Source organism: Crocodylus porosus, unplaced genomic scaffold (genome assembly GCF_001723895.1).
Source record: "Crocodylus porosus isolate Cpor-Errol unplaced genomic scaffold, CroPor_comp1, whole genome shotgun sequence".
Classification (NCBI taxonomy): domain Eukaryota; kingdom Metazoa; phylum Chordata; order Crocodylia; family Crocodylidae; genus Crocodylus; species Crocodylus porosus.
Window position 1 is genome coordinate 40,705,271 of NW_017728951.1, and position 12,874 is coordinate 40,718,144.

A 12,874-nucleotide genomic window follows, 5' to 3' on the forward strand; every position below is an offset into this window, starting at 1 on the left:
TGAGCGGCTGGATGTGAAGCCGGTGGCGGTGGCATGGAATTGCCACAGCTGCTCTGCACAGCTTTGCAGAGGGCCCCCCAAAGTGCAGGCCCCGGGGCAGTCGCCCCACCCAGGGACGACTCTGGCCTACCCCACCGTGCCAGGCTCCCAGCACCCTCTCAGGAGGAGCTCAGTAGAAACAGCCCTGGCCCCTGACTTTTCCCCCCAATTCTAGAAGTTGGTATAATCCCGACATGGTCACTAAACAAATACTAAGGTTTAGAAAGGAATTTATCTGAAGACACAAATGTTCTCTCTTATAGTTTTCAAGCTATTCATTTTTAAAGAGAATTACAGAAGGACGGATGGACGGACGGACAGACAGACAGACAGACTAGGCCCTTTATATATACAGAATTTATATAGAGAGATTTTTATTTTATTTTACTTTCTTGCATACAAGAGGTCCCTAAATAAAATGCACCCTGTTTTTGATAGGCAAAATGAAGAAAAGACTTTTCCATAAAAATACCAATCAGTACAGTATTTTCCTAGGAAAACATAGGAAGCTGCAGTTGTGGAGGTGGGAAGGAGAGAAAACTTCGTGGTTGCTCTGTTAACTTACTAACTGCAGGACACTGTATGTGCTACAGACTGGGTCAAAATGCTTGACCTCTCTTTTACAGTTGAGCTGGTTGGGCAGCCAGAAGCACCTATGGAATCAGCTATGGGGCCACCCAACAGGCACCTGGGGATCACCTCTACTTTAGAAATACAGTTCAGCCCAGGGTGCTAGGGTAGAAGTTTCTGCTGAGTCAGGAGCACCTTCTGGAGTCTGAGCCTTTTCTGAGGAAAGAGAAAGTGTTCACATCCAACAGCTATCAAACACCCTGCACAGCAATATTTTGCTCCAGAAGCTGCTATTACCATACTTCCTTGCTTAAAATACATACCCTAATTTCTACAAGCCAGATGACAGAGCTCCACAAGCTGAGCCACGTCTGACACACATTATAAACAAGAGACAAGGGGTCAGCAATGTTTTTGGCTGGAATGCCAAAAACACCCCAACCTCCACCCATGCCTTGGCCTGGCGTGCCAGGGGCGGAGGAGGTATGAGGAGCCCAGATCCTCATTGCTGACAGTGGTTGCACACATGCCTTCAGGCAGACAGCGGGGGAGGGGGCGGGGTTGTGCTGCCCAGCCCCTTCTACACCATGTGCTGCAAGATACTCCAGAGCCTGGCACAGCTGGTTGCAGCCTGCCCACCACTTGCTGCAGCTGGCCAGAGCTTGGGCTAGCCGTGGCAGGAAGCCAGGCAGCTGCAAACAGCTGTACTGGGCTCCAGGGCCCTGGTACCAACTCCATGGTAGTGGCTGCCTGGATGCCTCTGTGTGCACAGCTAGGAAGGGATCTGGGACAGCACAGCCCTGGTCCCTACCCTGCTGTCCATTCCAGTGTACACGTGCAGCTGCCGCCTCCACAAAGCCAGGTTGGGGAACCCAGTGCAGCTGTTTTCAGCCTCCCAGCTGCTCATCAGCCAGCCCCGGGCTCTGGCCAGCTGCAGCAGGCAGGCTGCAAACATCTACACTGGACTCCGCAGTAGCCAGCACTGGCAGCTGCAGCTGCGTGCGAGTTTCTGGATGGACAGCAGGGGTGGAGCCAGGTTTGCAGTGCTCTCAGGTCCCTTCCTAGCCATGTACTGGAGCCATGTGTGCAGCTGCCGCAGCCACAGAATCAGTGCTGAAGCTGTGGAGCACAGCACAGCTGTTTGTAGCTTCCCAACTGCAGCTGACCTGGGCTATGGGCAGTTTCTGCCTGCCATAGAGCCTGGGCTCCTTGCAGCCTCCTGGCCACCTGCTCCGAGCAGCCTGGGCTCTGTGGCTGGTGACAACTACCTGGAGCCCAGGCCAGCTGTGCCGTGACAAAGAAAATGGCCTTGCGTGCACATGTCGGGGGGGGGGGGGGGGTTGCTCATTCCTGCAATAGACCCTCATTTGCAGAGGCCTAACAAGGAAGTTTCTGCACAAGGGTAATGACGGCCAGGCCAACAGTAGTCATGGCTGCTATTCTTACAGTGTTCTTACACCTCCCTCAAGACGGCACCCAGGGATGGTGTCCTGCTAGTTACACTACAGGTCATCTGAAGTAACATGTTGACTTCTAGTCACTATGCAAAAAAATAGTACAGCAGAAAAAAAAAAGATGGACATAAGTGAGGAAAATTATCTTCAGTTTAGAGAAACAATGAACAAGAGTGTCATTAAAGATACCAAAAGTAAACGGCATGAGGAAGAAAGCTGGATGCTTCTATTTACGATATTTTCTTGCATTCAAGTCATACTTCCCCAACCCCCAAAACCAGCTGGGGAAGATTAGGGTATGCACTTACAGATAAGGAAAAGAGATCCCCCTGGGTCCAGAAGTTTGGCAGCAGGAAGAAGCAGTGGCAATATTAACTGCCACAGCTCTTGGAGCCATGGCCATACTGCCCCCTCCAACAAATTTCTGGACCCATAGGAAGCCTCCTGCCCCATCCACGCCCTAGATTGGGCTGGTGTGCAGGGCTAGTCCACTCAGTCCATCCCAGCATACAGCCCCACACTTCAAGTGTCAGGTCCAATCCCACACGCTGGCTCAAGAGCCATGTGCCAAATGGGACTCGTGTGTGGAAACACACACTAACTCTGGGGTTGCATGTCAGGCTGGACCTAGCATGCGACTCTGGAGCGGGCATGCTGGGTCAGACTCAGCAAGTGGCTCTAGAGCCAGCAAGTAGGGTTGGATTTCATGCACAGCTCCAGACTTGGCATGTGGAGTTCAGACCCAGCACACGGCTCCAGAGCCAGTAGGCAGCCCCAGACCTGGCATAGGGTCACAGACTCAGCATGTGGCTCTAGAGCCAGCACATGGGGATGGAAATGGCCTACAGTGTCAGACCTGCCATGCTGAGTCAATCTGTGGGCCCCAACTGGCACACAGGGCTGGCAGCAGGTTCAACTCCCTAGTTGCTACCACTTACTTACCTCAAAGATCTCTTCTTTTCCTTCAGGCTTCCCTTCAAAAGCAAGTTGCATAAGGGTCATGCTATAAGGAAAATATACAGTATTCTCCTAATAAGAGACCAAAGAAAAGCTACAGACTGATTGGCCAAAGGGCCAAAGCAGCCCCACCCCTTGCCACTTACTGGCCATGAGGGCTGCCTATTGTGCAGCTCCTTCCCTTGCCACTGCTTGGCAGAGAGGGGTGGGACTGCACAATGGGTGGCTTCTTGACCCATCAGTGGGGGGAGAGGGCAGTGCCACCTTTGCTGCTGCATTTCATGCCAAAATCTCCCCTGCATTGTGAGGCCTGTCTACAGCAGCCCTCGCTCCCACTGAGGAGCCAGCGTTTTATTTTTAGTACGTTTCTTTTTTTCCCCTGGCGATTCCATGCTAAAAGCACAGGGACTGCCATTTTTTGCGTGGTTCACAAACTGATTTTTTTCACGGTTTCCATGACAAACATAAAATTGCAAATAGGATAGATCCCTCCCCATGAGTTACTGAAGTAACTAAGAGACACCATACATGAGCTACCTGTCAAAGGGGCCTTTCATTTTATCTGAGCAATACAGAGATGCAATGAAGGCATTCTAACATATCAACAGGGGAACTGCACAACAGCTGTAATAGATGCAAGAGAATTAACTGTAACAAGCCCAGAGAAAGCTCATATATAATAGTAACTGTAATTAGAACCACACTTGAACATAACTTTGATTCAAAACTTTAACACCATTACATGGACAGCAGTAAAACAGCTTCAGGGATTCAAGTACCTTAAAGAGAAGAGAATTTGTTTTTAAAAACAACAGTTGGGGCAAGCATGGCAGGTGCTAACGAGGGAAACTTTGTGTTTATAATCTCAGGTAAAGGGAGTTTTCAGTATTCCTAGCACAGCGTGGTGATGCCAAGTACAAATTACATAGGCTACCACAGAACAATGGCACATGCTTTGGTCATAACCTGAAGTGAGAGGGGGATTTAAATTGAAAATTTTAAATCTGGTTACTCATGAGAGAAGAACCAATGAGATGGACATAGGGAGAAGCAGGGAGGTGAAAGAGGGGCATCAAGTGAAAGGCTACAGAAAGATGGCACTCAATCAAGGGACAGGAGCTGGTCCTTTAGACTTGAAGCAAATGTGACAGTTTGAGTTAAAATATGATTAATGGATCCAAAATATGCAACGTAAATTAAGAAAAGTAACAAGATCTGTAAAGAAAATAGAAAAAAAAATAAAGGGTTAGTGTTTGGACAGTTGTTCTGGACTATGAATTGCAAATGGAGACTAGAAGTTTAGCCAAGCCTCAATACTCATATTACCCCACATCTCTAAAGTCTCTACTTTGCAACTCAAATATTCCTTCTAAAATACCTAGATGGAACAATGATTAGCATTACTATGCTAAGTTTTACCATTCATCTGAAAGGGTGCTCAAAGAACTGCGAGGGACAGCTAACTTCTCTTCTTCCAAGAACCCTCACAGGTAGAGAGGCCTGGCAGCAATCAAGTATCTCTTCTCCAAACCCAGCCTGTCTTCTTAAAATATCTATTTGAAATTTATAATAAAAGCTATAGAATATAATGTGCACACACACAAGGTTAGTGTGATGGGGGGGTTGGCTTGGAGTAAGCAAAACTTTAAGGAGCCAGCCAAAATACAGAGCTCTCCTCTAGGGCAGTAAGGAGCCATGGCCTTATTGGACTCAGACCAGTATCAAAAGTATCAGTGATAAAGCCTTCTCCCATCTCCAGCATGCCAGGAAATTATACTTATTCTGCTCAGGGCTCCTTGTTTGCTTTCAGTTCCAGTGTCAAGAAAGAGCCTTTACCTTAAAACTTTAAAGGTCTTTGAACAGATGGGACCCAGACAATCTATTCATAACCCAACCTTCTGGGATAAATGCAGCAGATAGGGAGCAGAGTACAGGTTTCCAAGAGCTGATAATAAGGACTTCTTCACTAGGTATACTTGATGGAAGAACAACCTACCAAAAGAGATCACGAATTGATAGCTCATAGTTTTCCAAGCATGATATAAAGTTCACTATTTGCAAAAGCTTTCACATGATAATATCAGACAAGGAATTACTACATCAGCAGCAACAACATAAAAAGAGCAACTCAAGAACAGAACACACAAAATAAAAACAACCCCAAATATGGAAGAGGCTAGCAGCAGACAGACACTGCTATTGAGTCCAAAACAAATATCTGTAAACAAATTGATTACTATACTCTGTTACAGAAAGAAACAGCTATAGGAAGGAATGAGATTCAGAAAAGAGGAAAATGTGCCAGGGATTTTCTTTGGGCCTGTTACCCCTTCAGTCTCCCTCTCCAATTTGAAACTGATGGCTCCACCTCATCTGTCCATTTGTCCAGGCCATGTCAAACAGTAGGTGATGTCTCTTATTCATCACCTTGTGTCTCAGGACACTGGTTAGAGCAGGAAGCATCACACATCATGTATGTAACAGATTGGGACAGCAACAAATCTAACAAGGGCCAAGATCCCTCAGTGGGAGAGTCTAAGTGGGGCAACCTTTGCTCCTTTGGTAGCTCCTGATCTATTGCATCTGAGACCATGCCCCCTAGGAAGGTGTCTAAGAACCATTCCTTCCTCTCCCATGTTAGCCAGGATGATGGGTGGCAGGGGGCAATGCTGTTTCAGGACAGCAGGGAAGGGGCTGTGATACATGGGGATGCTAACAATATCAATATTATATTGATACTGTTACATATATAAAGCTATTGGGCTTTCTGGTTTTAAGCAAGTTAAGTACCTCCATACTTTAAGGAATGCACATACCTTAAACCCTTGGTTCAGAGGCTTACTTGTAATTGAACTCAACACTATTAGTGCATGAGAAACCCCTAACTCTGTATTAAGTCTCGAGGCATTTAACAAAAATTATAGGGTACAATCCATCACAAGGCCCCATAAGATGACCATGCGACCTAACAGACCTTTCAACATCTGATTTTGCATGGGAATATGAATGTTCATATCTAATCAAGGTTAGTTCTAATGTTTTACTTCAGTCTGTATTTAATGAGGAAAATTAGATTCAGCCCAGGGGAAGAGAGCACGCAGAAGCTCAGGCTAAGTTAAGGCATTAACATTTTACCCTGAGAGCAGCTGGAAATACTGTTAACAGTAAATGTGCTGCAATCCCAGCAGGAGCAACAGCTTTAGTTATACTTGCATACAACTACAAACACATTTGCAGAGAAAGGCGTTCCTAAAGATCTCCAGGTCATTAGTGTGTTTGCAGGTACTGATTGAAACTGGTCTGCCTTGCTTATTTTGTATTATTCATTTTATTCTACCACCTCTAAAGGTGGTCAAGTCCATACAGGAACAGACCACAGCCACATCTCTTCCCCTCTGAAGAGCATCTGTGACTGCTTTAAAAAAAAAAAAAAAAAACCAAACAAAAGAAACTACCACTACCACATCACTATTCCACTGAGAAAAAGAAATAAAAACCAATAGATCCATAATGTTCATGCCAAGGCACACCATAATTGTTTTTGGTGGAGGGGAGAGGGAAAATCCAGGCAAACCTTTACAGAGATATCACCCATCCTGTGTGTCGGCAATCCAGTATGAAAGTAAAAACTTTAGTGAAGACAAGCCCTGAGTGGTATAAGATGGTGTTTCTTGATACAGAGGATTAATTCACCATTTGCCTCTGGACACATCTATTGCATTCTCATAGGTCACCAGGGTAGATTAAATTTAAATCAAATCTACTTAAATCACGATTTAAGTCACTGGTAAGAAAGCCTCAATTTAAACACTGTTTTCTATACAGGTTTCCCTCGCTTTATGCAGGTTCTGTATGTGCAAATTTGCTCTATGCGATGACTCTTTTTATACCAAAAATTAATTATATGTGAGGTAAATTCACTCTTATGCATTCGGTGTGGTGGAAGCCCGCAATGGGTTGCTTTGTGCAGTGCATTGTGGGAGTGACGCACACCAGAATATAGTCTCATGTGTGGATCCTCACTCGTCTGCAATGCGTTTCTGTAGTTGCCATCCCCATTATGACAGTGCCCTGCTCTTTTGTGTACTGTCTGCTGTTGGCGAGTACCAAAATTGTCTTGTAAAAGTAGTAAAAATGGGTCTGGGGGTCAGTACAGTCAAGGTCTTGGAACATATCCCTATTTTTTGCATTGTGAAGTGGGTTCCCTTTATACAAATTAAAATTATGTAATGTTTTGCAGGAAAGCATGTACAGCATAAATGGAGGGAAACCTGTAAACAGTGCATTCTTGTTGTTTGATATCTATTTAACTTCTTGAACATCTGCACTTTTAGAGAAAGGTAAGGTCTTGACTGTGTGTATACAAACATGCAGACACAACAGGGCTGACGGGTGGGTAATCAGGTCTGTTATCTCCCATCTCCCAGTATACTGCTGTTAACAAGGACGTTATCTGTAGAGATGACAAACGCTGCCTATGATTGAAGAAGGGAGTTTGTACCTGAAAGCTTCCAAAGAACACTTTTTCCAACTATTTAGTTTGTTGATATCATATCTATCCAAAGGACTTTGTCTGCCTAGGATCTCTGGAGACACAAATCCAGTTTGAGAACTGAATGTAAGCATCACAGAGATGCTTCATGAGATCTTCTAGACCACGGGTGGGAAAAATACAGTCCGCAGGCTGAAGCCGGCCCTCCAGGCACTTTCATCTGGCCCACAGAGTCCCCCAGTGATGTGCCCTGCCCAGCCCTTCCCCCTGCAAGGCTGGGAGGGAGACATCCCCATGTACAACTCCCCCTCCCCCTGAAAATACCCTACTGTGCCTCCTCCCACCCTCTTGGTCAGAAGGGCCCTGCCCAGCCAGCAGCAGCTCTGGGGCAGGGCTCCTGCTGCAGCACCCTGCCCCCCATAGGAAACTGGCTTCCTGGAAGTCCAACTCACTTGTACATACACCCAAGGTAGGGACAGGGCGGGGCTGGTGCGGGGGTGGTTAGAATTGCAGCTGGGTGGAAGTGCAGAGCGTAGCATGGAATCTGCGCTGGGGGGGTGGAGCTCAACTAGACAGGATGTGGGTGTGAGGGTAGGGATGTAGGGATCACATACACTCCCCCCATAGTGTGCAGACCCCAATGCCTGCCAGCAGCAGCAGGCAGGAAGGTCAGGACACTCGTGCCCAGCGGGGTGCAGCTCCAGCCAGTGCTGCGTAGGGAGCAGAGGAAGCACAGCCTACCTAGTTGCCTCTATCACCAGGGCTCGCTGCAGGCCTTCAGGGGAAAGCACTGCACTGGAGCCTGCTGCCTTCCCTGCCCCCTGCTGCACAGGTCCCCACACTCCGCCAGGAGTGGAGGGAGTCTCCATGGAGTCCAGCGCTGGACTTCCCCCCTGCAAGTGCGGGAGCCCCAGGGACAGAGGAGGCCAGCGCTCTACTGGAGGCAAGAAGCGCACCTGCCTGGCTGTGGCTATCACAGGGGCTCAGCATGGTGCACCTGCAGCTCCTGCACTTGCAATGGGGAAGCCCCAGGCTGGACTCTGCAGGAATCAGGGGGCAGGGCTCCCTCCACTCCCAGCAGAATGCAGGGACCTGCACAGCAGGGGACAAGAAGGCAGCAGGCTCCAGTGTGGGGCTTCCCTTACTGTGAGTGCTGGAACTGCAGGCACGTGGCACAGAGCCCCAACAATGGAGGCAGCCGGGCAGACTGTGCTGCACTTCCCTCCTCCCTCAACCCCCATGCGCAGCACTGGCCAGAACTCTACCCCACCATGTACCTGCACCAACACGAGCACCCTGACCTCTCTGCCTGCTGCTGCTGCCGGCAGCAGGGGCTGCATGCCATGGGGGAAAGTGTGGAGGGGGTCCCTACACCCCCCATCCTCCCTCACACCCTATCCCCACAACCCCCATTAATATGTACACACACCCCAACATACCCTATACTCCCCTACACGACCACACCCAGCCAGTATAAGAGTGACACTATATTTTTGAGTTGTGTACTGTATAAAGAAGGGATTACATAATCACAAGTCATGGCAAATCTTTTTTGTAATAAAATTAAAGTATATTATAGTAGGCGTGTGACTTCTAGCATATAATTTTTCTGGTTCCAAAATGGCAACCGCCACACCCAAAAGGAGCAAGAAGGAGCGTGGCAGCAAGGGGAGGGACTTCCAGTGGCAAAGGTCAGGGGGCAGGACTTCCAGTCCCAATGTGGGGAGGCAACTGTCAAGGGGTGGGGCTACCTATGTAACCCCCCACCAACTGTTCGCCAAAACTTAAGTGGCCCTCACCTGAAATAACTGCCCACCCCTGTTCTAGACTGAGCACTAAGTCCCATTGGGTAGAGTGGTTTTCTTTAATTTTTACTAATTTACAGAGAAGCTTCTGGGAATCCCATAAGATTGGGCCCCTTATGTAGTCCATGGCCTGTTGGGACCTATTTATGAAACTTCTAAAAGTGTTATATGAATATATGGTCTCAAATAGTATACAATTAGAAGTTATAATCCCTATTCAATGATGATATCTTTGAGCTTTAACATATCTTAAAGTCAAACTATATGTGGGGGGGGTTTAAAAGCCTTTTAACAAAAAAAAACATTAAATAAAAAAAATCCAATTTAGGTAAAAAAAATCTGTTGGTTTGTTTGGTTGGTTTTTTTTAAATCGTTGATTTTTATCCACCTTCTAAGTCACAAATGAAACATGTTAGGAAGTATTTATCATTATCTTTCTGCATTTGGGTTGAAATTAAAAGTATAGCACAGTACCAGGCAGAAGCTGTCAAGAGACTCGAGGTCTGCCTTGTATCACCCAAGTGATGCAAGGCTTACTGTGTAGAAAGGATAACTGGAGATCAGAAGTTAGTATCTGCTATAAATCTCTGCCAGTACACCTATCAGCAGTGAGGAGCAACACGTACTGCTAGAAGCATGGTGAAGCCCAGAAAATTACATTGGCTTACATTACCATGACCCACTAGGCAAAGCAACCGCTTTCAGAACTTTCATAAGCAATAAATTACTTCAAATTTTACATATGTTGTAGAATACCTGGCCTTTTTTTTTAAATAAAGTCTAGAATCAATCATCTGTCTGTTCTTCAAAGACAAAATTCATAGAAAACAGTAACCTAGTGACATTTACAGTCTCAGTGTGGCATGAACAAGAGGAAGACAGCTAGAATGCAGAAGAAATGAACTCAAAGACCCTGAACATCAATGAAAGCAACATGGATGCTGGAGGAGGAGAGAGTCAAAAACAGGAGTATCCCCCCTTGTTATCTTCAGACACACAAGACTCTGGAACGGAATGGACACTTTATGCCTGAAGCCAACACCACAGATTGCTTGTGTACTGCTGCAGCATCACTACCTCGCACCCACAAACTCTTCTGCAGCTGCCTTTTATGCTGGAAATCTGACACACCACAAAGGTTGTTGACAGCCAGGGGCTGTTCCTCTGCCTGTAATAAATTACACTACAGAATGGAGAGAGGGATTTGGAAGAGAGAGAAATAAAATATACCCTTATGGGAGTTAAATGAGACCAATTAAGAGAGATTTGCTACAAGTGCTGAGGGATTTTGACCTGAACTGTAATCATGGATGGATATGCATTCCTTTAGAAGAGGAAAATGAGCAAGAGATCATGTGTAAACAACTCTGCCAATTAAAAGGAAACAGATTAACTTATCTGTGCAGCTCTTCTCTATAGTACCACAGGACTTTACAGATATGCAACAGAGATGGAGACAAGCATTTAAACCTCTCAATCACTGCTCAATATTGGAGAGATGCACCGGGGGTCAAGGATCCATACTACCCATGCCTCCACATGGATACTTCTTTCCCATTTTTCAGCAATAACGCCGGTACGAACCTTAGTATAAGCTACAGACTCCATCCCTTTTTACCATCAATTCATCTCACTGGAGATGTAAACTAATGCATACCAGATATCAGGTCTGAGCGTTACAAGACACAGTGGTAAAACAAACCTGCACTACATGTTACACAGTACAATGTACCACTGCAGTTACTGGACACAGTTGAAAAACACACAAGAAGCTTTTTACCAGACCTCTTCATATACTTATGCATGTTCCCTGAGACTTCTGAGCTCAGCCCTTTTGTACAGTACAGACCTCTCTGAACCGGGGGTCTGAAGAGATCACATGCTGTCGCCAGCGGAGCTCTGCCAGCAAAGTCCCCAGGCTTGACACAGCTGTGTTGGCAGAGCTTCTGTCAGCTAGGCAGCTCATGTAACCTGGGTGGCAGGTAAACTTCTGCCAACAAAGCTATATCCATAGGAGGATACCTGGTTGCAGGAGTAGATATTGCCTTAGAAATGAACAATACCTTGCAATAGTGATTCTCAACCTTTTGTGTCCCTCTGCTGCCTACAACTTCCCTCTTTCTCCCCACCAGCAATGTGAGAAGCCCAGCCTGGCCCACGCAAGCCACAGTTCTGGCAACAGGCCAGTAACAGGAGACACAAGGCCAGGTGGACATGGGATCTGCTTGTAACCCCCATATTGAGAACCCCATCATCCCTCAAAGCAAATTAGCCTTTCACTTGTGTGACTGCAAAAGAAAATTCAAGAATATGTGAAGATTTACAATTCCTGTTCCTGTTTACAGCCATTAGGCAATTATGCTGCCATTTACATTTCAGATTTCCAATACTTTCTGTTTTGAAATCCCACCAACAGAAACAAAGCTGCCGCAAAGCAATGTCTGAAGCCTGCAAAAACAAAACAAATCACTGAAATGGAGACTGATTGATGATGGGCAGAGGGCAGCCCTAACTGGAAGCTGAACTAGAGAAGTAGCAGGCGGAAAAGACTTACAGAGTAAGAGGAAAATGATGGGAGAGGTGGAAAAAATGGGAAAATAACAGCGCAAAAAGGAAATGGGGTACTTGGGAAAGATGAGAAATAACAGATGGATGGGAGCAAACATACAAAATATCCACACTTGTGGGTATGGCTAGAAGGGCTTGTCACAAACTGTGCTATGCTGCCTTAACTCAAACAAGTCCATACACCTTTTGGAAGGACTCCCAGCACCATGGGCTCTGCCTATACCGCCCCTGAACACGCCCTACACCGCCCCAAACATGCTTGAACACGACTATGAAACAAAGTGCCACTCGGGATGAGTGGTCAGCGCAGACCAGAAGTGTACTGGGGAGTTCACACACGGATACCTGCCACATGAGCGCATCCCTCCTAGTCTGGGTCCACGGCTCATTCCTGGTCAGCCCCAGTATCAAGTCACTCATCATAACTAGGGTCACTTACACCCGGGACGTGTCAGAGCTGGGGCAGCGATGCAGCTGCTTGGGGGAGGTGGGGCAGGTCGGGCTCCGGAGGCCAGTGCAGGGGGCACCTACCTGCCTGCCTGCGAAGTGGGACGAGACGGGGCAGAGGCAAGTGCAGGGTGCGGGGATAAGGCGCCCCTTTGCGGGCGGCTCCTGCCCTGCTGTTGCCGGGCGGGCCCGAGCGACACACCGGCCGCGGGGGCCCAGCCCGGCCCTGGACACGCGCAAAGTGGGTCAGCGGCCCGGGATGACGGGAGCGGCGGGGCCCGCCGGGACAGCCTGGCCCGCGGGTCTGGCAACGGGGCAGCGACGAGACACGCGGGGCTGGAGCGAGCGAGGCAGTAGCGGGGCCGCAGCGCCACCCCGGGCGCTCCCTGCCGGCCCGGAGCCGCCCCCGCAGGCAGCACAGCGCGCCCCCTCCCCGCTCCCACAAGCTGGCTGCCCTCATCCGGCCCCCACACCGGGCTCATCTCACCTGCGCCGTGGCGGAAGGCAGGAGGCGGGAGACGGAGGCGGGGCCCCGCTGCCTC

The 12,874-nt window shown here is 47.9% G+C and overlaps 1 protein-coding gene across 3 annotated transcripts in view; it reads right to left on the bottom strand.

Annotated features, from left to right (window-relative positions):
- Positions 1–12,864, bottom strand: part of NDST2 (N-deacetylase and N-sulfotransferase 2) — a 242,766-nt gene extending 229,902 nt beyond the window's left edge. For 2 of the 3 annotated variants that reach the window (XM_019555957.1, XM_019555955.1), the window contains exon 1: positions 12,820–12,860. The gene's annotated coding sequence lies outside the window, so the exon portion shown is untranslated. Of the gene's footprint in view, positions 1–12,819 lie in introns of all 3 variants that reach the window. The other variant, XM_019555960.1, reaches the window with a different exon arrangement.
- Between the last annotated feature and the right edge of the window lie 10 nt (positions 12,865–12,874).